Source organism: Pinus tabuliformis, chromosome 5_2, assembly GCF_031772625.1.
Source record: "Pinus tabuliformis cultivar Carrire ecotype Pingquan chromosome 5_2, CPIR1, whole genome shotgun sequence".
NCBI lineage: Eukaryota > Viridiplantae > Streptophyta > Pinopsida > Pinales > Pinaceae > Pinus > Pinus tabuliformis.
In genome coordinates, this window is record NC_142306.1 from 517840861 (window position 1) to 517866714 (window position 25854).

Here is a 25854-nt window from a genome sequence, read left to right on the forward strand (position 1 = left end):
TCAGCGAGTTCCTTTCTTGCACAAGAGCACGCCTGCGTTCCTGGTGATCTCTTCCATAACAACTGCACTCTTTGGTCTACTACTATATGCAGTTGCATAGGTCGAAAGCCCTTGAGATCCTGCCAATATGAAATATGCACCATTTAGTAGCATATCATCTTCTGATATCGAGTTCCACTTTTTCCATTCACTTTCTGTGGTGTTTTGCCTCTTGGCTACTTCTTTAGCAAAGGGATTTGCAGATGCCATAAATCTACTGCCTTGACTCAGTATGGTGGGGTTTGAATTTCCACCAATGGTATATATTTCCCACTCAGTGTAATCACTTTTAAACACATGGAAGTATCAAAATCAACACCTACATCCATTTAATTCATTATTTAAAATCTAAATACTATAATAGCCATATCATACTTTTCCTTCACAATTTCACAGCAAAGAAAAATATGACAGGAAACGATTGAAATAACAATTAATCACTCACCTTGGCATTCGTTGCATGAGACCTTCACCAAAATGGTTATGTGAAACCATTGCCTGCATAACTTTGTCATGATGATGGTCATCACTGTGACCCAATAGCATCAACTACCATTGGAGGAAGGTAGACAATTATGAAGGTAGAAGAGAAGGAATAAAATAGAGTGAATTGCAATTAATGAACGAATGAGTATGTGAGCTTGCTTACCTTGATGTGGCAAGTGAAATAATTGTTGGAAATGGTGATATGGGTGGATGACTTGACTGCGTCAATGAGGCCATATCCGTAGTTAGAAATAGAACAATGGTCCACCCATATGTGCCTCGCTGTCGAGATGGAAATCCCATCGCCATGATTTATTTTTCTATTCATAGGAAAGTTGTTGACCATAACATTTCGTAGATGCTTACATTCAAGAATGTGGATGCCATGAATGATGACGTTTGTCACATTTTTTAGGGTGATACATGGCCCCTTAGGAATGTGGACGTTCGTGCCTCGTCCATCAATTATTTTGACGCTGTTAATAAACAACTCTTCCTTGAGTTGGATGAGCATGTCATTGTGGAAGATGATCCACAATGGCTCCATCTGAATCATGGCATGACGCAGCATTCCATGGGATGGATTGATGGCATCATCACCAGCATCCGTAACCACATAAAACTTGTCGTTTTTTCCTCCGATGCCATGCTTGCCAAATCCAATGCCGCAATTTGCCATCCGTTTTTTGTTGAGCTCCCAATTGGGGTCACAACACCAATAGTCATCGATGGGATTACTCGTTGCACATGAAAACATGCCCAGTTCCTCTTGTCCTCTTGTACTGTTGCTAATAATGCTTCTGCTTTTGTTTGAATACCCATATATTAAATCATTCTCATGTCAATTCTATTAAAATAAGATAATTATTCCTGCATGAGGAGTTAGATAAAAATAGAGAGTCAGTTAATTCAGTGATTGCATGATTGAGTGTTTGAGTGTTGAGTCAAGTTAGTTAAGTGATAGACTACTTTGAGTGTCAGATTGCATGTAGTTTCATGTGAAGATATTTTAGGTAGTTAGCTAGTTGGAAAAGGTTTAAATACCCTTCACCAGGTTCATTGTAATCATCATGTTTTTGTGAGAAATAGAAGAGCAGCGGCTCATGTTTTATGTGTGAATTATGTTTTGTCTCCTCTAATTTTCCAACAAATCAGTATCGGAGCAAGGTTTAAGATTGAGAGATTCTATAGCCACATCATGCGTGTGCGAGTAAGAAAATAGTCAGAAGTTTCTCACATGTTGTAGCCAAACTCATTTGGTTTGTAAACAACATAGATGGAGTTTAATGAAGAAGCAGTTGTAGCTGCCGTGAACACTGTCCCCTGGAAAATTGATTGGTCAACGAGTGAGCAAGTCGTAGTTTCACAGAAAAATTATCATATCGAAAGGCTTTAAAAGTCACATGATATTTTAAAGCTAGGTGGGTATGATTTTGTTATGTAGTTTTATCATATGATTTCTTTTGAAGTGATTATAAAGAGTTTTTTTTATATAAAGATTTTTTATATATCAATATTTTTTATATAAAATAATTTTTATATTAAAAAATAATAAAGGGTTTTTATTTTATAAAGGAAATTTTTGAAGATAAGAGATTTTTTTTTAAAATAAGCTTTGCAAAGCTTATTAAAAGAGAATTTTTTGGAGAAATATGGCTTTCTCAAATTTGCAGCCCTACTTCCCACTATTTACAGGGAAATATTGTGATGTGTGGGCCATTAAGATGGTGACCATGTTTCAAGCACGTGATGTTTGGGATTATGTGAAGTTTGGGTTTACAGAGCCTATGAACGAAGAAGAAGAAGCAGCTCTCACTAATGTAGAGAGGAAACAATGGAAGAAAGACAAGAAGAAGAATGCACATGCGTTGCAGCTTATTCAACAGGGAGTGGACCTAGCAGTGTTCCAGAAGATTATGACCACGTCTTTAGCAAAAGTAGCATGGGATACTTTGGCAGAAAACTATAAAGGTATGGCCAAATTCAATATTGTTAATTTGCAGAATACTAGGAGAGATTCTGAAAGTCTGCAGATGAAGGAGATAGAGGACATTGATTCTTTCATGAATCAGGTCATAACTGTTGTAAATCAGTTAAAAATTTATGGTGAAGATATAAAAGATCAAAGAGTGGTTGAGAAGGTCCTCCAATCTTTGTCTACCAAATTTGATGTTGTGGTAGCAGCCATAGAAGAAGCCAAGGATTTGGTGTCATTGACAGTTGACGAGCTTATGGGATCACTTCTATCCCATGAGGCAAGGATAGACAGAAATAAGGATTCCACTTTAGAGACCACTTTCAAAAGACAGGTTTCTGTTTCAAGAGACAGAGGTCGAGGCAGAAGTAGAACGAGAGGTAGAGGATGAAGCGGAAGGTATGGTGGTCAGAGAGATGACCGAGAAGAGCATGAACATGCAAGTGGAAGCAACTACAAAAGCTTCAACCATAATCAAAGAGTTGACAAATCAAAGGTGAGATGTTATTACTGCAATAAATTTGGTCATTATACTCGTGATTGGAGGAAGAAAATAGTTGATCAAGGGAACCAAAGAGCTAATGTCACTATAGAGAGTACTAACTCTATCTTCCTAGCTCGCCATACCATTCATGAACCTTCTGCTAGTGTGTAGTTGTTAGACAGTGGTTGTAGTAACCACATGATAGGCAACAAGGATTTGGTTGCAAATTTCGATCAATCTATGAAAACATAAGTAAAGTTGGGGACTGAAAAGATTGTGGAAGTAGATGGAAAAGGAGTGGTCAACATTCTAACCAAGCAGGGGGAGCCAAAGACAATCTCATAGGTATATTATGTTCCTAGTCTTAAACATAATTTGTTAAGTGTTGGTCAATTTCCACAGAAAGGATACAAAGTTATCTTTCAAGGTCAAGAAGTTGTTATATATGAAAATCCCCCAAGCAAGCAGCTGATAGGAAAGGTGTAGATGATGAAGAATAGACTCTTTACTCTAATTTTGAATTACAGTGGTCAGGTGAGTTATTTTACAGTTGCATGTTCTGATGATTATTGGTTATGGCACTTTCGATTTGGACACTTGCACTTTTATAGTTTAAGATTGTTGCAGCAGAAAAAGATGATCAGAGGATTACCTCTCATCAAAGAGCCTACTAGTACTTGTGAGTGTTGCATCTTGGGAAAACAACGCCGTGAAATTTTTCCAAAGGGAGTTGCATAAAGAGCAAAGCAACCTCTTGACCTAGTGCATATAGACTTGTGTGGACCTGCGAGGACACAATCAATTGGTGGAAGTTGCTACTTCCTCACTTTCATTGATGACTACAGCAGAAAGACTTGGGTTTACTTTTTGAAGTTGAAACTTGTCTGAAACTTTTGCAAAGTTCAAAGAATTCAAAGCCTTAGTAGAGAACCAAAGTGATCGATAGATCAAGGTATTGAGGTCAGATCATGGTCGAGAATATGACTTAATGGCATTCCATGATTATTGTAAACAACATGGGATTAGAAGACAGTTTACAACCAACTACACACCACAACAGAATGGTGTAGTAGAGAAAAAGAACAAGATAATTATGAACATGGTAAGAAGCATGTTGAAAGGCAGAAACTTGTCTAATGAGTATTGAGCAGAAGTAGCTGCATGTGTTATTTATGTGATCAATAGATCTCCTGCAAAGAGTGTGATGAACAGAGTACCAGAATAAGCATGGTCAGGTATTTATTGCAGCGTATCTCATCTTAGAGTATTTGGATGTGTAGCTTATGCACATGTGCCTAAGGAGCGAAGAGGCAAATTGGATGATAAAAGTGAAAAATTCTTATTCATTGGTTCTAGTGAGCAATCAAAAGCTTACAAATTGTATAACCCTATCTCAAAGAAGTCCATAATTAGTAAAGATGTTGTGTTCAAGGAACAAGAGTCATGGAATGGAACTGTAGACAAAACAGTGGATGCACAAGTGCCATTGATGGAAGAAGATGATGTAACAGAAAAGGAGCAGCAAGAATCACAGGTGAAGACACCAAATAGAGACACACCAGAAAGGACTCCAAGATTTTCAGAGTAGCATGGATCCTCAAGCAGATCAACATATGAAGATTCTCCCAACAATCAATCAGGTGATGAATCAAGCAATGGTAAGAGAAACATGAGAATTTTGAAAGATATTTATGACGATTTGGATGTTAGTTGAAATTTTTCATTATTGTCGTTCCAACCTTCTTCGTTTGAAGAAGCAACCAAAGATGAAAATTGGGTGCAAGCAATGGACGAAGAACTTGAAGCTATTGAAAAGAATGAGACACAAGATTTGGTTAATTTACCAAAGGACAAAAATATCATTGGTGTGAAGTGGGTGTACAAAACAAAGTTGCATGAGAAAGGTGAAATTAATAGATTTAAAGCAAGACTTGTAGCAAAAGGATTCTGACAGTAGGCAGGAATAGACTTTAGAGAAACCTTTGCTCCGGTAGCCAGATTGGATACTATAAGAGTAGTTCTAGCCACAACAACTCAGAAAAAGTGGAAAGTATATTAGATGGATGTGAAATCAGCCTTCTTAAATGGAATTCTAAAAGAAGAAATTTATCTGCAGCAACCTCCAGGATATGAAGTTGAAAGTAACAAAGACAAAGTTTACAGGTTGAAGAAAGTGCTCTATCGACTAAAACAAGTGCCTAGAGCTTCGTATAACATAATTGACAGTTACACGATTAAGAATGGATTTTGCAGAAGCAACATTGAGCCTACCTTGTACACAAAGGTAAATGAACATGGACAGATTTTGATTGTTTGCTTATATGTTGATGACATGATTTTTACAAGTGATTTTGACATAGATGAATTTAAAGAAGCCATGATGAAATAATTCGAGATGATAGATCTTCATCTCATGAAATATTTTCTTGGCATAGAAGTTGAGCAATCTGAAAAAGGAATTTTTATTTGTCAAAATAAATATTCCAAATATTTGTTGAAAAGATTCAGAATGGAAAATTTCAAACCTGTCCCTACACCAGTTGCAACAGGTACACAGTTAAGCAAGGATGATGAAGGATCATATGTCAATCCAACTCTATTCAAAAGATTGGTTGGCAGCCTCATGTATCTCACAACTACACGACTGGATATCATGTAATGAGTGAGTTTGATTTCCAGATTTATGGAGACTCCAAAAGATACAAATTGGAGTGTAGGAAAACAATTCTGAGATACATAGTAGGAACTAGAGATTGTGGCATAATGTATGCAAGTACAGAAAATAAAGAATTGATTGGATATATAGATAGTGATTTTGTAGGCAGTTTGGATGATGGGAAGAGCACTTCTGGTTTTGTGTTCCACCTTGGTTCAAGTGTGATTTCATGGGCATCTAAGAAGCAACCCATTGTGAGACTTTCGTTAGTAGAAGCAAAATATGTAGCAGCAACATCAGCAACATGTCAAGCAGCGTGGTTAAGAAGAGTACTTGATGGACTCAAGCAGAAACAAAAAGGATCAACAACAATATATTGTGACAACACCTCAGCGATTGCACTATCCAAGAATAGTGCGTTTCATCATAAGAGAAAGCATATTGATACTAGATATCACTTTATTAGAGAACTTGTGAGCAATGGAGAAGTTCACTTGAAGCCTTGTAAATCTAGTGATCAATTGGCTGATATATTTACTAAGTCATTAACACAAGATGTGTTTAAGTTTCATAGAAGAAACTTGGGTGTTGTAAACCTAACTGAGACATAGACCAACATGCATGTTTGAGTTGTCATGAGTCATGTTTTAGTTTAGCAATCATAATTAAGGGGGACTGTTAAAATAAGATAATTACTCGTGCATGAGGAGTTAGATAAAAATAGAGAGTAGGTTAACTAAGTGATTGCATGATTGAGTGTTTGAGTGTTGAGTCAAGTGAGTCAAGTGATAGACTACTATGAGTGTGAGATTGTATGTAGTTGCATGTCAAGATATTTTAGGTAGTTAGCTAGTTGGAAAAGGTTTAAATACCCTTCACCCGATTCATTGTAATCATCATGTTTTTGGGAGCAATAGAAGAGCAATAGCTCATGTTTTATTTTTGTCTCCTCTGCTTTTCCAACACATTCAGCCTCCAACATCAGAGCAATAGAAGAGCAGCAATTCATGTTTTATGTGTGAATTGTGTTTTGTCTCCTTTTCTTTTCCAAAAAATTCAGCCTCCAACATCAGATAAAAAAAAAAACAACAGAAAGATTAACAAAATGTGAATGTAATGTTGCAGCGATTGATTTACTCAGTCTAGAACTATTTTCGCTTTGTTGCTCTCATCTTTCTCCACTGGAAACTTGGACCTACTTATATTGCCCAGTGCCTCGACTATCTTTCGTCCCATAAACTTCTCTCCATATTTTGATTCAAATGGCTTTGGCACCCTGCCATGAACGCAGTGGAGTATTCCAATCAACATCGTGCACCTCAAAATACAAATTTGATTGCTCATTTTGACAGCCAGGACTCATGTTTGTCTTCTCAAAAAGACAACAACACTAACAACACTGGTGGCCTGTCTTCTCAAGAAGACAACAATGCTAAGAACACTGGTGGTTGTTGCTTCTGCTCTGAGCCACTCTTGCAAATGCCTGGGCCTTCTTATAGCATCCATCGTTTCGTCGTTACTATCACTTCATCACACTTGGTAAATTGCACTATGAATTTCCTTTGCGCATGTTTTTATCATGGCTTAAGGAATGTAGAGACGTGCGTTGACTGGAGGGAGATGGCAAACGTAAATTGCGAATCTTTTAAATACAGCACATTCTTATATTCTTTTTAAATGAAATGTCACATGAACAATCAAGAAATTTACAAAATCAAGAAAGTTTAAAAAGATAATCGGAAATATTGGAAATTGGAACGGATCATTTACTGAGGAAATAATAATATATATTTTAAAAAATTAGAATTTTTATGGAAGAGAGGTGTGGATGGATGAATAATAAATATATTAGTGAATGGACGTATTTTATTTTGTATTAATAAAATAATACAAGAAAAATGATAAAAAACAATTATATAAAAAAATTTGGAATTTTAATTATATTAAATTTTATTTTGAAGTAAATATTTCATATGACTTTTATAACTATATAATTAATTAGTGAAAAGCTAAAATCAGTTAATTATTATTAATTTATACCCAACAACTTCACACAGATAACTCCCCTCCCTTTTCTATTCACAAAATTAGAAAATAAAGAAACCTAAACCACTAACATAAAAATCCTATCTTCACTTGCAAAAAATCTCCAGCAACAAATTACAACTTATATTCATCTGATAGCTAAATTAGAAATAATACATATAAATTTAATAAAAACAAACTCATTTAATATCTTACGAAGCTTTATGTTAACTTATTGCTGACTTGTATTTATACCTTCAAAATGAAGAATCCTCACGCTATGTTATATTATCTCGATGTTAACTTTAACTACTACACTAGAAAAACGTGGAAAGTTTTCACTAATTGATAATTTTTTTAAAATTTTGAGAATTGTTGGAGGCTTAAAAGTCCAAAAATCGAAGTTTGTTATATTCAGATGCAAATTTAAGTGGCATGTGGAAAGCCTTGCGAGCGAACAGTAAACCATCAAACGACCATCAAGTAACATATCTCTAATGATGTAATGCTGTGATATCAGAGATTCTTGGGTTTGAAAATCCCCGCATGTCACTGTGAAAACGTGCTACATGCGTATTTCATTTACGTCCAATAGTTTCGTTTGAAGGTGTTTTTATATGAAGTTGACTGGGCAAATACAGTTCACATTTTTGTTCCTTTTTATTCAAAATGATTAGACAAATATTTTTTTCATTGAAAATGTTTTTATATAAAATTAACTAGACAAACAATTTTCCTCGCTCGATTCGTCACCAGGCAATTTTCTTTCAGATTCATCTCATTTCCGCCATTATCCTTTCCAAGGTTTTGTAGCTAGGCACAGTGCCGTCATCGACGGATTTTTCAATGGAGTTGTCTATAATGCGACTTTTTGGAGATTCTGGTGACGGAATCTGGTGGAAGAAATTGAGGTTAAATCTTGATTTGTTGCAGTTAAAATGGTTTTTTAACTGCATATTTGGATTCAGCACCCTCGAAAACCCCTGGGACGCTTTTGTTGTGCAGAAACTAGCTATCAAACTTGCCATTCCAATAAATTCCTGCCGGATTTCGACCGGAAAAACCCGCGGGAAAAGCTTTCAAAAAGTCGCGTTATGGACTCTCAATGTCATGTTATAAACCGAGGGAATTGTCGATAACAAACTTTTCTTACACAAATAATATTAAAAATATATCGCTGAAATTAAATTAAAATTGTGGAAATATTAATATTTAAAAATAAAATTGTATGGAAATTGTAAAATTGAAAAAAAATTATAAAATAATTATTAAAAAAATTAATTTTATCAGATGTTTTTGTTGGGATTATTCCATGTCATTTGGTTTTTGAGTCAAATTACCAAGGGCGGAGCGAAAGCAAAGTTTTCTTAACAAGGCGGAGTTGTAGTGTGGCCTCTACTTTGCACTAGTACTCACATTGCAAGACTTGCATTAACCATTTGAAATCACCTACTTAAATGATTTTAGATAATTATGTTTTGGTAAACAATTAGATTCTTTAAATAGGGAAGAATTAAACACATGTTCTAAGTGACTCATTTATAGCTTTTAAAAGATAGTTATATCTTGAATTACATCATCTTAATAACTAGATATATGAGATGGTATGAATGTAATTTATCATAATAGTGTCAATTCTTTAATGTACATCTCATAACGATTCATATAAATTTGTCTTTTAAAATATCTAAGTTATTTCTTCCTTGTAGTATAATTTTCTTTTACAATGTCTATGAATAAAAAATTGCTACATAGTAGCCAATAAGTATCTCTTAGCTTAAATATAGTTAAATTAAAGTAAAAATATTAAATTCAAGTTAGTGTTAAGGTTTAGAGTCCACTTAATTTAGGTTTTACGGACTAGTAAATTGAGGTATTTTTGTTAAGTGTAATTTTGCATTGTGGTGGTGGAGAATCCAAACCTAGCCAACAACAACAATAATGTCTTCTTGTAATGATAATGTTTTTGTCCAAAATGGAATCTAAAATGTTTTACATTCTTTTGGGTAGTCTAAAAAGAGCACAAATTGACCCAAAAAATTGTTGAAATTCTGATCAAATTTCCAAAATCTTGTCCAAAATCCAGGTTACAGCTTTCAAATGTAATGTTCCCTAGTAAAAAATAGAAAGTAAGTAACTAAAAAACATTTACCCTATTACTGGATTATACAACAAGGTATACAAATTTGACCCTAAGTACATTGATTTCATGATTGAATAACATTATAGTGTAATGGGTTTATAATAATGTTTAAACAATGGTTTTTACCTTGAGGCGCCCATAACCCGAGTTTACTCTACCGCTCTTCACACCATACGAAGGATCCAGATGCCAATCTAATCGTCTACCACATGGAAGATCTCATTTCGGGATCAGTGGAAAATCTACCACGATAATGGGTTAGGGGATAGATCAATCGATAAGGGGAGTGAGAGGGAGTTAGAGAGTAACCACCCTCTCCTCCTGCGTGCCTCAGGTCCCTCATTCAACTCTGACACGGTTACAAAACTCTCCTCTGCAATTCCTTCAAGGGTTTCCTGTTTTCCTTCAATTTTCAACATTTCTAGATGCATACTCTAATTCCCGAGTCAGATTTATCTTTAGATAATGGTTGGAGCTCAGTTTGGACAAATTTCCAGTTGGAACATTCCTAATAAGACCTCATTCTCTTTCCTAAACTTTCATTTCTATTTTTGTCTTTGCTTATGTGACTATCTTGGGTTCGTATATAATTTCCACTGGTTTAGGTGTGCAAGAAATTACGCTCTTTAATTCAACCTCATCGCCTAAATTCTGAAATCGTGGCTCCCTTCACAAACCAGATTGTCCCTTCCGTTCAATTTATTCTTCTAGGTAATTCCCAACAACAAAAACTTGATGTTTCCCTTGGATAGGGTCGCTTCAGGGATGGTGGTCCCTCTCTCCTTCATTGATTTCATGTCTTAAACTATTTTACAGGTCAATTTCTCTTGAGTTTGATTTGCTCGTATTAGATCACTAATTTATGTTGATTTCTTGTGAAAGTAACATGGATGGAGCACATTTTTTCCGGTGCTATCATTTTGCGGAACTAGATACAAATTTTGACTACATTCTCTCTCAGGCAGCCAGGTGGGACTCTTATTATCAAGGTTGTAGTTTGTACTAAGTAAAGATATTTCATAACCTTCCAGTGAAAAATCATTTCCTTAATATATAGTTACAATTTCTACTATTTTATAGGATTCTTTCTTAGGTCTGTAGGCTAAATATGGTTAAATAATTTTAATTAGCCTACAACAAATCCAGGCTAAAAATGATTGCTGAATTATATCTACTCTTGAGCATTTGAATAGTAAGTTGAATGTGTTCTTTTAGTCTTATTTTGTAAATTTTGCGCCAAGACCCTAGCTTAATTTGATAGCCTTTTCTTTTAGATTTCTTCCATTTTCGTCTGGTTTCACATATGCTATAGGGAACAAAATTCATTTGTTTTGCAACATGGGTTTTCATATGGCTTCAAAAAAAGGGCTAGAACTATGGTAGTTCTAGAATGTTGTTCAAGGTTCACATATATGCACATTGTTCTTGTTTCGATGTTGAATTTCATTTATGAAAAACACATTAATTCGTTGTGATATTTGTTTTGAGTTCTTGGGAGTGTTCTCGAAATATTTCTGGCAAATTGTTTTATGAACGTTGTTCTCTATTTTATTTTATCTTCTGTGTTAATTAGTTTTTTTCGTTTTTTCATAGTAACCCAATATACTTGAACATGTAGGCCACACATTCATTTCCTCAAACTTTTCTATTGTGCTCACACTCTTAACAAATAAATTCTTGTGTTCCAAGTAATTACCCTTATTAGGATGAAAGGAAGTGAGGCTTTCCATGGGTTATTGTTTCCTGGCTTGACCCAACGACTACCCCAAACCCCTTTTCAGTAAGTTTCATTCTTGTCATTTCAAGTCGCTTAAAAATTCCATTTATTGAATTTCGCTTTGACAAAATAACTTCCACTCTCATTAGCACAATTAAATAGTATAACCTGTAGTACACATTTTTTAGTAAACATTCACAGTTCTGTAATGCACATTTTTAATAAATATGCATAGTTATGCAAGGTACATTTTCTAATAAGCATTCACAATTTTGTAATGTACAATTTTTGGTAAACATGCATAGTACCACAACGTACATTTTCTAAGAATCATTCGCAATTCTGAAATTTACATTTTCTAATAAACATGCACAGTACTGCAAGGTAATAATGAGCATTCACACCACAAATTAGTTCATTTATGTATTGAATACACTTACTTTTAGATTATACTCAGCTCTTATTTTGCTGATAAGATAACCCAATTTTCAAATACTTATCTGTATTATTCAATATCAACTACAATATTGTGGGAATTAAGATGTTCCTCCCAACCTACGAGAACCAATATCACTACTAGTACTCCCCCTGAGCCAATTTCATACTCAAAAACAGTTCTTGATTCAACCTAAACAGGTTTTCCCCTAGGCAACTTGGTCCCAACTAGCTCCAGTCACGGGTACTCAATGAGTTCCACTGGCAAACGAGCTGAAAAATTCAGAGTCTAGTAATCTACCATTAACCTTCGCAACGTCCTATCAGAGGCTTATAAATAGTCTTCCCTCTCTCCTTGATGTCTCACATCCCTCATACCCTTTTGGCTCATTTCTCCATCACGAAGTTTTAATTCCCCACAGAGAGGTTGGGTAGGAAACTGCTAGCCCATAGCTTCCTTCAACCATTCCTAAGTACAAAATTCCCTTTTCTTACATCATTTCCCGTAACTTGTAGCTGACCCCCATCACTTATTTTTAAAAGGAAATATTTGCAAGTAATTTTATATTTGCAAACACATCTGTAATTTATTCAGTTAGGTCTTTATTCTTGTTCCAAACTTTAGTAAATCAATGTAAATTCTAAGAGCTACCTAATTTACTAAAGGGGTATTACATCTTACCCCCAAAAGGTAAACATTGTCCTTGGTTTTTTATAGCCTCTAGAATAGGCTTGGATATGTCTCGTGCATAAATTTTTTATCCTGCTAGGTAGTCTACTCCAGGCTAAAGTTCCTCCATTTCACTTTAACCTCGGTGATAACTCATTTCCATAACATTGTTTCTCTCTAATCAAAAATATGCAATGTTTTGTCTGGGAATTCCCCGTCTGGTTCGACCTGCAATGATCCACCATTAATTATTACCTCTTAGTAGCATTAATTAAAACAACTCACAAAACAATTTAACTATGCTACCTATACATCTTTCCATTGAATAATATGTCTAGGGTCATGTATGTATTTTTTAGCAAAGAGACATGAAACACATTATGCAGGTGTATATGACTAGGTAGGGCTAATTGATAAGCTATTGGACCAATCTAAGAAATAATCTGGAGTTAACCATAGAACCGAGGGGCTAACTTAGAGAAACCACTCCAACTCAAGGTACTTATTTTGGGTTTTACACTCACATAAACATGATCCCCTACTTGGAATTCTTGGTAGGATCTTCGCTAATCAACATAGTTTTTCTAACAATCCTGAGCAACTTTCAAGTTGAGTCAAACCTTGTTTAATGTAGCTTCCATATCCTTGATCACATTAGTCCCTAATATTAACTTATCTTGTAGGATGTTCTTATTGATAAGTAGTCTACACCTCCTCCCATATAATACGTCAAATGGGCTCATTTTCAGCGACGCATGATAACTGTTGTTATATGAAAATTCCTCTAAGTGTGGATACTCTTGCCACCTCATGAGTTGCTATAGCACATACCTCCTAAGCATGTCTTCCAACACCTGCTTCACTCAGTTGGTCTTCCCATCCATCTATAGGTGGTAGGCTATACTTGATTGCACTTGAGTACCCAAACTAGTGAAGAGGGCCTTCCAAAAGGAAGAAGTAAACTTTACATCCCTATCAAAAATCACCATTTTGGGTATTCCATGTATTATGAAGATTTATTTCATGAATATGTCAACAACTTGCACAAACTTATGAGTTGATTGTACTCGTATAAAATGAGAAAGTTTGCTAAGTTTTTCCACTACCACCATTATGGAGTCATTTTGTCTTCTTGACTTTGGTATTATTGTAATAAAATTTAATGTCATGATCTCCCATTTCCATTCAGGGATAGGAAGAGGGTGGAGCAATCCAATTAGGTAGTGGTGTTCTATTTTCACTTGCTGGCATTCTAAACACTACACCAAGTATTCAGTTGTTTCTTTCTTCATACCCAGCCAAAATTTGTCTTTCCTTAGAGTTGTAATCATTTCCTAGTATCCATGATGCGCAACATATAGATTCCTAAGACATTCATCCAAAATAAATCGCTTGAGAAATTGTTGGAAGTACATAGATTTTATTTATGTAGGTCAACAGACTCTCACTATTAATATCATAACCCAATTTCCTTTCAGAGTTGTTTTCATGTTTAGCTTGCTACCACATGAAATTATATTTAGGATCTTTTAAAGAAACATCTCTAATCTAATTTGAGAAATCAATTTTTACTTTAAGAAAGGAAATCTCATAAATACAATTCAATCTCCTACTTAAGGCATCGACCACCCGATTCTCCATTCCTTTTAAATGTTTAATTTTAAAGTCAAATTTTCTTAAAAAATAGGTCCACCATTATTGATGAGCATTCAATTTTGGTTGATAAAAGAAATTGGTTAGGATACTATGATCTGTCATGAGAATAAACTTCTTTCCAAGTAAATAATGTCGCCAAACTTTCATAGCATGAACTATCGCTGTAAGTTCCAAGTCATAAGAAAAGGAGTGTTGCTCAAGCTCCTTTAACTTTCGTGATTCGTAAGCCACTACTTGAAATTCTTGCATCAGTACACCTCATATTCTTGCTTGACATGCATCAATATAGACAATAAATTCTTTTTATGGGTATGTTGTACTCAAAATTGGCATGGTAGTCAACAAGTATCTTAGCTGATCAAAGCTTTGTTGACACTCAGTGTTCCAATTAAACACTTTCCCTTCCTTCTTCAGAGATGTCAAGGGGTAGGATACTATGGAAAATCCCTCTATAAAGTGGCAGTAATACCCATCTATTCCTTGGAAGGAGCAAATATCTACCACATTCTTGGGAGAATGCCACTCCATTATTGTTTTAATCTTCTCTTGATCCACCACTATGCCTTCTTGCGTAATAATATGTCTTAGATATTGTATATGTTCCTTATAAAATTTACATTTACTATATTTGGCATACAATTAATGTTCCTACAAGGTATGTAACATGATTTGTAAATGCTTTTAATGTTCCTCCAAATTTTTAGAATAAATTAAAATGTCGTCAATAAAAATAAGCACAAATTTGTCAAGGTAAGGATGGAATATTCTGTTCATAAGACACATGAATGTAGCCGAGGCATTATTTAGCTCAAACGACAGAACTACGAATTCATAATTTCCATAGTGGGTGTTGAACATTGTCTTACAAATTCCTTCCTCTTTTATTTTGATCTCATGGTACCTTGATCGTAAATCAATTTTCAAGCATACACTTGCACCCTCGACTTGATCAAATAAGTTGTCAACCCTTGGCAGCGGTATTTGTTTTAATACATATTTTATATAACTTCCATTAAACAATGCATAACATTAGGGTCTCATACTTCATTTTAACAAAAAACACTAGAGCTCCCCATGGTGATATGTTGGGGTGTATATAGTTCTTGTCCAATAATTCCTATAATCGAATTTCCAGTTTAGTAAACTTTGATATACTTATCCTATAGGATTCCCTAGACAGTAGGGAAACCCCCATAACTAATTCAATAATCGAATATATATCACTTTTTGGTGGAAATCATGGTATATATCTACAAACTCTTGAAACATTGGAAGTTCTTCCAGTACGACTGATTTTTCCTTAGAATTAAAATAACCCGCCTGTACCACATAAATCTTTGCATACAGTTACCTAATTGGGAGGCGGTAATCAACCTCAATGGTACATGCCTCTTAATTCCTTGAGTTTCACACCTAAAACTTCCTTCATTCAACTAACTAATGATATTTTGTTTACAATTTACAAGAGACCAGTGAGCTTCAAGCCAATCTATTCCGATTAAAACATCATAAGACCCTAGGGGTAAAACATTCAAGTTTACTTTTATAGTTTGATCCGCTAACTCAACCAAACAATTTTCCAAATTTTCCACCACTCTTCTCTTTTCTCATGTGCCTAGTTGGACTAGCCACGGGTTTTTAAATTTGTGAGTTTGTAACTAACACACTTCTACCACCTTAGGACTTACATAACTTAAGCTGGCTATAGGATCTATCAAAATGGAAACATTATTCTTAAATAACTTACCTTCAATTTCAATCATGTTGGGTTGATATTCTTCTTGACGATTCTCTAGCGTAGCATTAATTTTTGGTATTTTTTTTGCCACTTTTCCCACCGTTGAAGCTTCCTGAATGGTTGTTATTTTTTCAAGACTTCCACGATCGGGGAATTTATTAATATAATGTGGTCCTCCCCAACCCCAACATTCTAGTGGTGGTTTTTGTAATAGATTTCCTTTAGACTTGGTGGGTTGTTGTACTATTTTCGACTCATTCTGTGGTCGAGATTTCTATCGACCCTCCTCTACAACCCTTCCTTATTTCCGTTTATAGGTTCTCTTGAAATTAGAAACTTTGTTATTCTTGTTGCTTTTCATATTTCTCTATCCCTTTTTGACTGCCCAGCTTTTATTGCTACCCTTCTTTTCCATCTGCTAATAACAAATTCGATCTTTTCTTACAACATCATCCATAGTTTTCGTTTGAACTTTATCTTTTTCCTCACATATATACGGTATATACCATAATAAAGAGGTAAATTTTTTCACATACTCATCCATAGTCAATTGTCCTAATCACAGTTCATGAAATTCTTTACCTTTCTCGTCATAAAATTGTTCAATCAAATATTTATCCTTCAAGTGTTTCTATAAGGTTTCCCAAGTAACTAGTTGTTCATCAATACCATACACTACCTTCATTTCCTCCAACCACAGGGTTTCCTTTCCCTACAATTGATAGATTTCTAATCGAGATTTGAAATTTTCATCATATTCCTAGATTTTGAAATATTGCATCATATTTACTCACCATAGCTTCATTGCCTCCTCAGCTTCACCATCATAGATCGAGGGATTTATCTTCTTGAACTCACCCTATAATTCAACCTTCTATTCATTCACATTCTTTTCCATGCCACTTCCACAGGTATCTCCAAACTCCTTCTCCTATGTGTTTTAGTTTCCTTCTGATTCCTATGTTTAACTCCATTTTGGTATATTGTCTTCCCTCCTCTTGTGAGACGCTACCCAGTTGTCATTTTCTGAACTGGCCTTGGAATTCTGATGGTTTTGTCTGTTTATCAAACTTTTCATGATTCACTCTTTCCCTCCCATCAAATGTTCATTTTCAGTTCGGAGGTTTTCCATTTACACTCTAAGTTTTTGTACAATTTACATCAATATTTTATTTCTATTGTGAGGTTCATTCTTTGGTGAGATCCATAATTCTAGATTAGTCTCGTCAAAGGGTATTGAACCAAATTTGGCAAGAAGTCTTGTTGGTGCTCTGAATGTTTGACCACCTCTTCTTGTCATGGTGCTTTCCCTATGAATACACAACACAAACTATTACTTCTCATTCCACTAAGTCATGTCACAGTGTAGCAGCTTAGCTTTGATACCACTTGCAATGTTTCATAGTCAATTTTCTTTTAAGTAACTAAATTAAACATCTACCCAATTATTGAATTATACAGTGGGGTATATGAATTTGACCATAAGTACATTATTTTTGTGATTGAATAACATTATAGTGTAATGGGTTTACAATAATGTTTAAACCATGGTTTCGACCATGAGTCACACATAACCTGAGTATACTCTATTTCTCTTCACACCCTATGAAGGATCCAGAAGCCAGTCTAATTCTCTACCATGTGGCAGATCTCATTTCAGGATCATTGGTAGATCACAACGACAATGGATTGGCGATAGATCAATGGATAAGAGGAGTGAGATTGAGTTAGATAGTAACTATCCTCTCCTCCTGCGTGCCTTAAGTCCCACATTCGACTCTGACATGGTTTTGAAACCGTCCTCTACAATTCCCTTAGGTTTTTTTGTTTTTCCTTCAATTTTCATCATTGTTGGTTGTATACTCCGATTTCCCAGTCGGCTTGCTCTTCGGATAATAATTGGAGCTCAGTCAGGACAAATTTTCAGTTGGAACTTTCCTGGTAAGACCTCATTCTCTTTCCTAAACTTTCTTTTCTATTTTTTTTCTTTTCTTATGTGACTATCTTGAATTTGCATATAATGTCCATTAGTTTATGTGTGCACGAGGAAAATTACACTCTTTACTCCAACCTCACCACCCAAATTAAAAAATTGTGGCTCTCTTCACAAAACAGAGTTTCTCTTCCCATCCGTTTATTTTTCTGGGTAATTCCCAAAATAATAACTTGACATTTCTCTTAGATAGGGTCACTTTACGGATGATTGTCTCTCTTTCCTTCATTTATTTCATGCTTTCCTCTCTTAAACTATTTTATAGCTCAATTTCTCTCAAGTTTGATGTGCTCATCTCAAAAGCCTAATTTATGTTGATTTCTTATGAAGGTAATCATGATGGAGCACATGTTTTTTGGTGCTATCTTTTTGTGGAAATGGATATCGATTTCGGCTACATTCTCTCTTAGGCCACGAGGTGTGACTCTTATTATAAGCGTTATATGTTGTACTAAGTAAAGATATTTCATAACCCTCGAGTTAAAAGCAATTTCCTCAATATGGAGTTACAATTTCTACTCTTTTAGAGGGTCTTTTCTTAGGTTTGTAGGGTAAATATGGTTAAATAACTTCAATTAGTCTACAACAAAGCTGACCTGAAAACGATTGTTGAATTATATGTATTTCTTGAGGGTTTGAACAATAAGTTGAATGTCTTCTTTTGTAAATTCTGGGTTGAGACCGTAACTTAATTTGATGTCCCTTTCTTTTAATACATTACTTATGTTTTCATCCACTTTCACATATGCTATAGGGAACAAAATTATTTTGTTTGTAACATGGGTTTTTATATGGATTTGGAGAAAGGGTCAGAACTATGCCAGTTCCAAACTATCATTCAAGATTCATATACATGCAATGTGTTTTTGTTTCGACGTTGAAGTTTATTTATGCAAAAACACATTAATTCATTGCAAAATTTGTTTTGAGTTCTTGGGAGTGTTCTTGAATTATTTCCGGCAACAAATTTTACGAAGGAGTTTCTTTGTTGTAATTTCTGTTCTATGTGAATTAGTTTTTTTTTGCTTTTTCATTGTAACCCTATGTACTTTCACATGTCGACCACAAACTTGTTTCCTCAAAGGTTTCTGCTGTGTGCACACTTTTAACAAATAACTTCTCGTGTTCTAATACTTACCCTTACTAGGCTGAAAGGTAGTGGGACTACCCACCAGTAGTTATTTCCCAGCTTGACGCAAAGACTGACCCAAACCCCTTTCTGATAAGTTTCATTCTTATCATTCCAAGTTGTTATAAAATTCCTTTTATTGAATTTCTCTTTGACAAAATAACTTCAACTGTCATTAGCAAATAGTATACCTTGTAGTACACCACAGCTACCGATCAAACGGGGAAATTACTTATTACTTATTCCTTTGAGATAGAAAAAATATTACCCAATTTTGAAAAGGGGTTATTTAGAACACACCTTTTTTTCTAGCATATTTTTTACACTTTAAATTTTCTTATGTAACATTTTTTTTAAACGTTATTGATTTTCATGCTAATTTTAAAAAGTGTTGATGCAACATCAACCCATTTTTTTTAGAGAGGTTAATTTTTACACTTTAAGTTTTTCTTATGTATCAAGTATGATCATTTTTTTAAAATGTTAGTGATTTTCATGCTGATTTTGAAAAGTGTTGATGTAACATCAACCATTTTTGTTTAGATGGCTTATTTTTTACACTTAAATTTTCTAATATATTAAGTGTGGATATTTTTTTTAAATGATGTTGATTTTCATGTTTGTAACAAGACATAAAAAAAACATCACGAAAGAAAATAAAATATAAAATAATATATAAAAAAGAACGAAAAAAAACCATAAAAATGTAAAAAAAATAATTTAACATGTAAATGTAAAAAAATTAATATATATAAAAAGAAAAAAGCAAGCTTCATTTTTTTAAATTATATATATATTCCAAAAAAAGAAGATACATTTTCTACCCAAGGCAGCTTAGGTCGATTCTGGGAATCGACTTGGCAACTGAGGGCCACCAGTTCAATTCCCTGAATCGACTTAGGGTGCCCAGGCTGTGTGGCCTCGGGGCAAGGCAGGGTGATGTTGTGCAACGTCGTCCCACGTAGGGCCGAGGCCCCATGGCCCTAGTCGGGATGACGTTGTGCAACATTGTCCCACCCAAGCCTGAGGCCCTGTGGCACTGGTCGTCCAAGGTTGAGCTTGGTCATGTTCGCCCAGGGCCACGGGGACTTGGGCATGGTGGGGCGGGCCTGTGCTGGCCCACCCCACTAAGGCCCGAGGGCTTGCATCCCTTGCGATAATGGTGGAGCTTGACCTTGGTCACCCAAGGTCACGGGGCCTCACGCCTCAGTGGGCCGTGGTTGATGGCTGCCTAGGTCAACTCTGAGAATTGACCTAGCCACTGGGCGACAAGCCTAGGTGGTCAAGTTGATTCCAAGAATCGCCCTATGTTGTCTGGGGCAATTTTTTTTCCTTTAATTGATTTATTTGATTTTTTTTTTAATAATGTGGTTTCAATTTTTTTTTCTTCTTACAACTTAAAAAAATAAAGTGTTTTTGATGTTATTTTGTTAATTATTTGTTTATATATATATATATTAGTTATTACGAGTTAATTTTGTTTTTTTCCTTACATTTTTATGGGTCTTTTGTCTTTTTATATATTTTTTTATATTTATTTTTTTCTCGTGGTTTTTAAATTTATTTTATGTTTTATTACTGGTTATTATTTTAAAAAAATGTCTTTGTTTTATTCTTTTTATACAATGTTTGAATTTTTGTTTTTGGTTTTATTCTTTTTATACAATGTTTGAATTTTTGTTTTCATATATATATATATATATATATATATATATATATTGCAAGGTCCGCATCAATGCTTGACTAACAATCCTATCCCATTATTTGTAATTTGATAGTTGATTTTAAAATTTTCGTTATAATGAATCGAGTTTGCCCCCACAATGTGTCCATTTCATGGTTGGTCTTTCAATTTTCACTACAATGGGTTGAGTTCACCTACATTGCGTGTTAATTCGATTGCTGATTTTTAAATTTTTGTTGCAATATATCAAGTTGTCTTAGGCTAAGATTTTAAAATCGATATACATTTTGCATTTAAAAAATAAATTACTATTGGTATAATAACTCTTTCATTCACATGTTCATTTTTAAAGTTTTTTTACCCTTCAACTTTTTACATAATGTCATGCGTGAAATATTTTGAAAATATGGGTTCTTTTGTAATCAAAATATTTGGTTTTAATTCCATGGTTGAAAAATTGTCAAGATTTCAATGTTTTTCTAAGTCATGATATTTAATCTTTAATTTTATGGATGAAAATAGTTTTAAATATTTTTTATTTATCACCATGACTCAAAATTGTTTGAATTTTAAGGTTTTTCAAAGACGTGATATTTTATATTTAATGCCATCCCTAAAAGTCTTTGGAATTTAAGGCTTTTCAAAGATGTGATATTTTATCTTTAATGTTATGCTTGAAAATCATTGGAACTTTAAAGTTTTTTAGAGTCATGATATTTCATCTTTAACGTCATTATCAAAAAAATGTTGAAAATTTACCCGAAAAAAAAAAAAAAAAAGGAAGAAGACATTATTCCAACATCAAGACTTTTCATTTTCAGGGTTTCTTTTGCACAAAAAAATTGGTTTTCACTTCCACTTTTAAAATGTTGAAATTTTAGTTCAAAAAAAATGTTATTCCATCATCAACACTTTTCATTTTCAACCTGTTTTTTATTTTTTTTGGGGGTTTTTTGGCTAGAATTCTCATTTTGAAGTAATAATTCCGGTTTGATCAGTAAGTTTGTTGTACACATTTTCTAATAAACATTTACAATTTTGTAATGTACATTTTTAATAATCATGCACAATTCTGCAAGTTACATTTTCTAATAGGAATTCACAATTCTGTAATGTACATTTTGTATTAAGCATGCACAATATCACAAGGTACATTTTCTAATAAGCATTCACAATTCTGTAATGTAGATTTTCTAATAAACATGCATAGTACTACAAGATTCATTTTTTAATGAATATTCACACCACATATTAGTTCATTTATGTATTGGATGCACTTATTTTCAAATTCTCGACTCTTCTTAAACTAACTAGATATCTCAATTTGAAAATATCTATCCACATTCTTCAGCTATCAACTACAAAGAATTATGATATTCATGTGAAATATAACCTATTTAACAGAGGAAATTAAGCCAACCTAAATCTATATTAACTTTGGATCTACCAAGCAACTAGAAAGATCAAATTTCTTAAACATTTGTATCCTTTGAAATTCGAAATAACCTTAAACTAAAAAAATGTGAAAATGCTAAAAGAGAGATTTTTTTATGTATTTATTTCTAAAAAATTTAATATGGAACTAATTTGAAAGCTCAATATTGTAAAACTCAAATATCCTACAAAAGATAAAATCTAATTTTGCAAAATCTATATTTTTGTATTAACATATCTACATTTTTTAAATTTATATAAATATTTTTATATAAATAAATTACACATTTAATGAGATTTTTTTAAGTTACTAAGAAATGGATTTTATTAGTTTTTTCTTGAAAATAATTTTTCCTTCTTTTAAGTTACGCAGAAATGGATTTTTATTAGTTTTCTCTTTAAAATATATGTTTTTTATTGTATTGAGAGATTCTCTCCCACTCTTATCTCTTTCTGTTATCCATTTGTTCTAACTTAATGTTTTATATTTTAATTCAAATCACATTAATAAAAATAAATTAAAAAGTATAATATAATGTAGTATAGGTTTTTTAATTTAGTAAAAAAAAAAATAGAAATAAAAATAACTCATAGTATTCATGTGGAATATAACCTATTTAAATGAGGAAATTAAACTAGCTTAAATCTATGTTAATTTTGGATCTATCAAGCATTTAGAAAGATCAAATCTCTTAAAAGTTGCATCTCTTGAGATTTGAAAATAACCTTGAACTAAAAAACATGAAAATGCTAAAGGAGAATAATTCTTTTATATATTTATTACTAAAGAATTTAATATGGAGCTAATTTGAAATGTCAATTTTGTAAAACTCAAATATCCTACAAAAAGATAAAATGTACACTTTGCAAAACCTATATTTTTGTATTTACTTGTCTACATTTTTTAAATTCATATAAATATTTTTATATAATGAAATTATAAATTTAATGAATTTTTTTTAGGTTATGAACAAATGCATTTTATTAGTTTTATCTTCAAAATAATTCTACATTGCATTGAGAGACTCGCTCTCACTCTTATCCTTCCCTGTGTTATCCCTGTATTGTAATTTAATGTTTAACATTTTAAGTCAAATCAAATTAATTAAAATAAATAATAAAATGTAATATAATTCTTTTAATTTAGTAAAAAAATGAAATAAATAAAAATAAAAATAACTCTAAAAAAATAAAAATGACTAGTGATATTTATGTGGAATATAATCTATTTAAACAGAGAAAATTAAATCAGTCTAAATTTATGTTAACTTTGGATCTACCAAATATCTAAAAAAATCAAATCTCTTAAAAATTTGCATCTCTTAAGATTTAATCCCTCTTAACACTTAATAGATTTGAAATTAATTAATTATTTTTTATCCTTAAAATACATACTCCTTTTTAATTTAGATTTTCTATGATGACATTTATCAACACTCTATTATATCTTCAACTACCTAAATCATTAGTGCCCCTCTCTAATGAAAAAACTTATATAATGAAATACTCTGAATAGTTTAAAAATATACTTAATCTTATATAATGGAATACTCTTAATAGTTTAAAAAGAATTTTATTTATTTTTTAAATATGGAAACCACACTCACTCTTAAAATAATGGGAAATCAAAAAATTTGGTTCGAACACTCTATAACTGCTTTTTCACCCATCAAAGTCATTAGCGCCCCTCTCGAATGAAAAGAATTATATAATGGAATAATCTCATTAGTTTAAAAACATACTTAAATCTATTATCTTTTAAAATATGGAAACCTTTTAAACCAATGGAAATAAAAGAATTTGGTTCTATGGAAACGATTCTTACTCTTGAAACAATGGTATATGTTAATTAAGTGGAAATCAATAAATTTGATGACAAATTTGATGACAATAAATGTGTGTTTTCTGCGGTTCCACACAGAGTCGACGCTTCGTGAAGGGCTGTACGTAATGTCTATTGCTTCCCTTGTCGCTTGAGGGATGTACCTCATCATGGAGTTCAGGTCTTCTCAAATTTCATGGAATTACCAACTCACGAAATACCCCTCAAACTTATGTTCGCAACACTATTCACAACCTTTAATGTCAGCTGTTATGGCTTTTCATAGATGCAAGTTCAAATTAGCAGCTCAATGCGAATACGTGTCAAATTCACAGTTTAATCGAGCTAAATCAAGATGATATTTTTCATAACGGAATGACCAATTTTATTAATTGATATTTTTATTTTTAAAATTTGTATGTAGAAATATTTATAGTTAGATATGGCTTAGTTTAACTAATATATGACAGAGTTTTTTTTATTAGAATGGGTAATACACTTTCAATTGGAAATATGATTTTTTTTCTTTATATTTAAATGTAATTTTAAACGTATAAATAGATTTAGTATTTTTTCCTTTGTCAGTAAAAAAAGCTGCATTATATTATTATAATTTCAAAAACAAAATAGATCAAATGTTTATCAATATATCATCAGTATTACATTAGGCAAAATAAAATTATCTGGATACATTATTGCTGTCACATTAGGCAAAATAACAGGGTTGAGAGCTAACAAGAGTTATTTTCTCGACAAGATTGAGCGTGTGAAGAAGCCAAGACACCCTGTGTCATTGTTTATTTCTGAACCAAAAGTAGCATAAGAAGATAATGTTCCAGAATTACACATTACAAGGGTGGGTTAGGGGGAAACGGTGGCGGGGCTGCAAAGAACACTCGCTGCTCATGCGTGTGGTAATCAATATGCTCCACCCACGTCTCTAATGCATGGAGGTGGTCACTTGTTCATTGAAGTTGTCGCCAAAGGCCATATATGGAGTCTAGGAGTTCATTATGCGTGTGTTAGAGGTCATTGATGTAGGCCAACAGTTTATTCTAGTCATCGTAATGTTGTTCCCTCAAAGTCTCCATGCTTAGATAGAGATTTTTTAATTGTTCTGCAATGGAGTCCAGGGTGGCGAGGGCCTCTACACATCTCGAGGAGCTACCTGGGGACATGGATGCCTGAGCATCAGAGTGGTGACTCTCGGTCCACTCCAAGCCTGAATTGGGCACATCCTGCGGTGGACAGTTTTCCATACAGTGACTAGCTCCCCCTTTGCGAGTGCGACCTCTATATCTCGACATACAATCGACTCCTCCTCTGCCATTTTCACCACCGCGACGACAAATCTAGCTGTCCTGTGCAACCCACTACACAAGCCTAATATGGACCAAACACAAAAATACACTACTTACCTCCCCGACGTCAGGGTTCACTATATACCTAGTACAATTCATGTACCCCTCCCCAATGTCTGTCGATGAGCTGGGGGGTGCGCTACTAATCTCTAAAGTGGATAAGCCACTCAAGGGAAGAGGCACGACACAAATTTTCCGCCACACCACCTCTCCAAAGGAGAAATCCTGTTCCTTAAGTAGAGCCAGAGTGAGATAGGGGACGCGAAAGCCCACCACCCACGCTCTCCAACCCGAGGATGGTAATTCTTGTCGCGACATCTATTCCAGTTCTCTCGTGGATCCAAGGGCCAGAGTGCTTGCAGGTTTCAGTCCCCCACATACCTGTTTCCATCGAACTCGTCCTGCAT

The 25854-nt window shown here is 33.7% G+C and overlaps 1 pseudogene; it reads right to left on the bottom strand.

Moving 5' to 3' along the window:
• LOC149159953 (putative pectate lyase 8) lies at positions 1 to 25854 on the bottom strand (annotated as a pseudogene).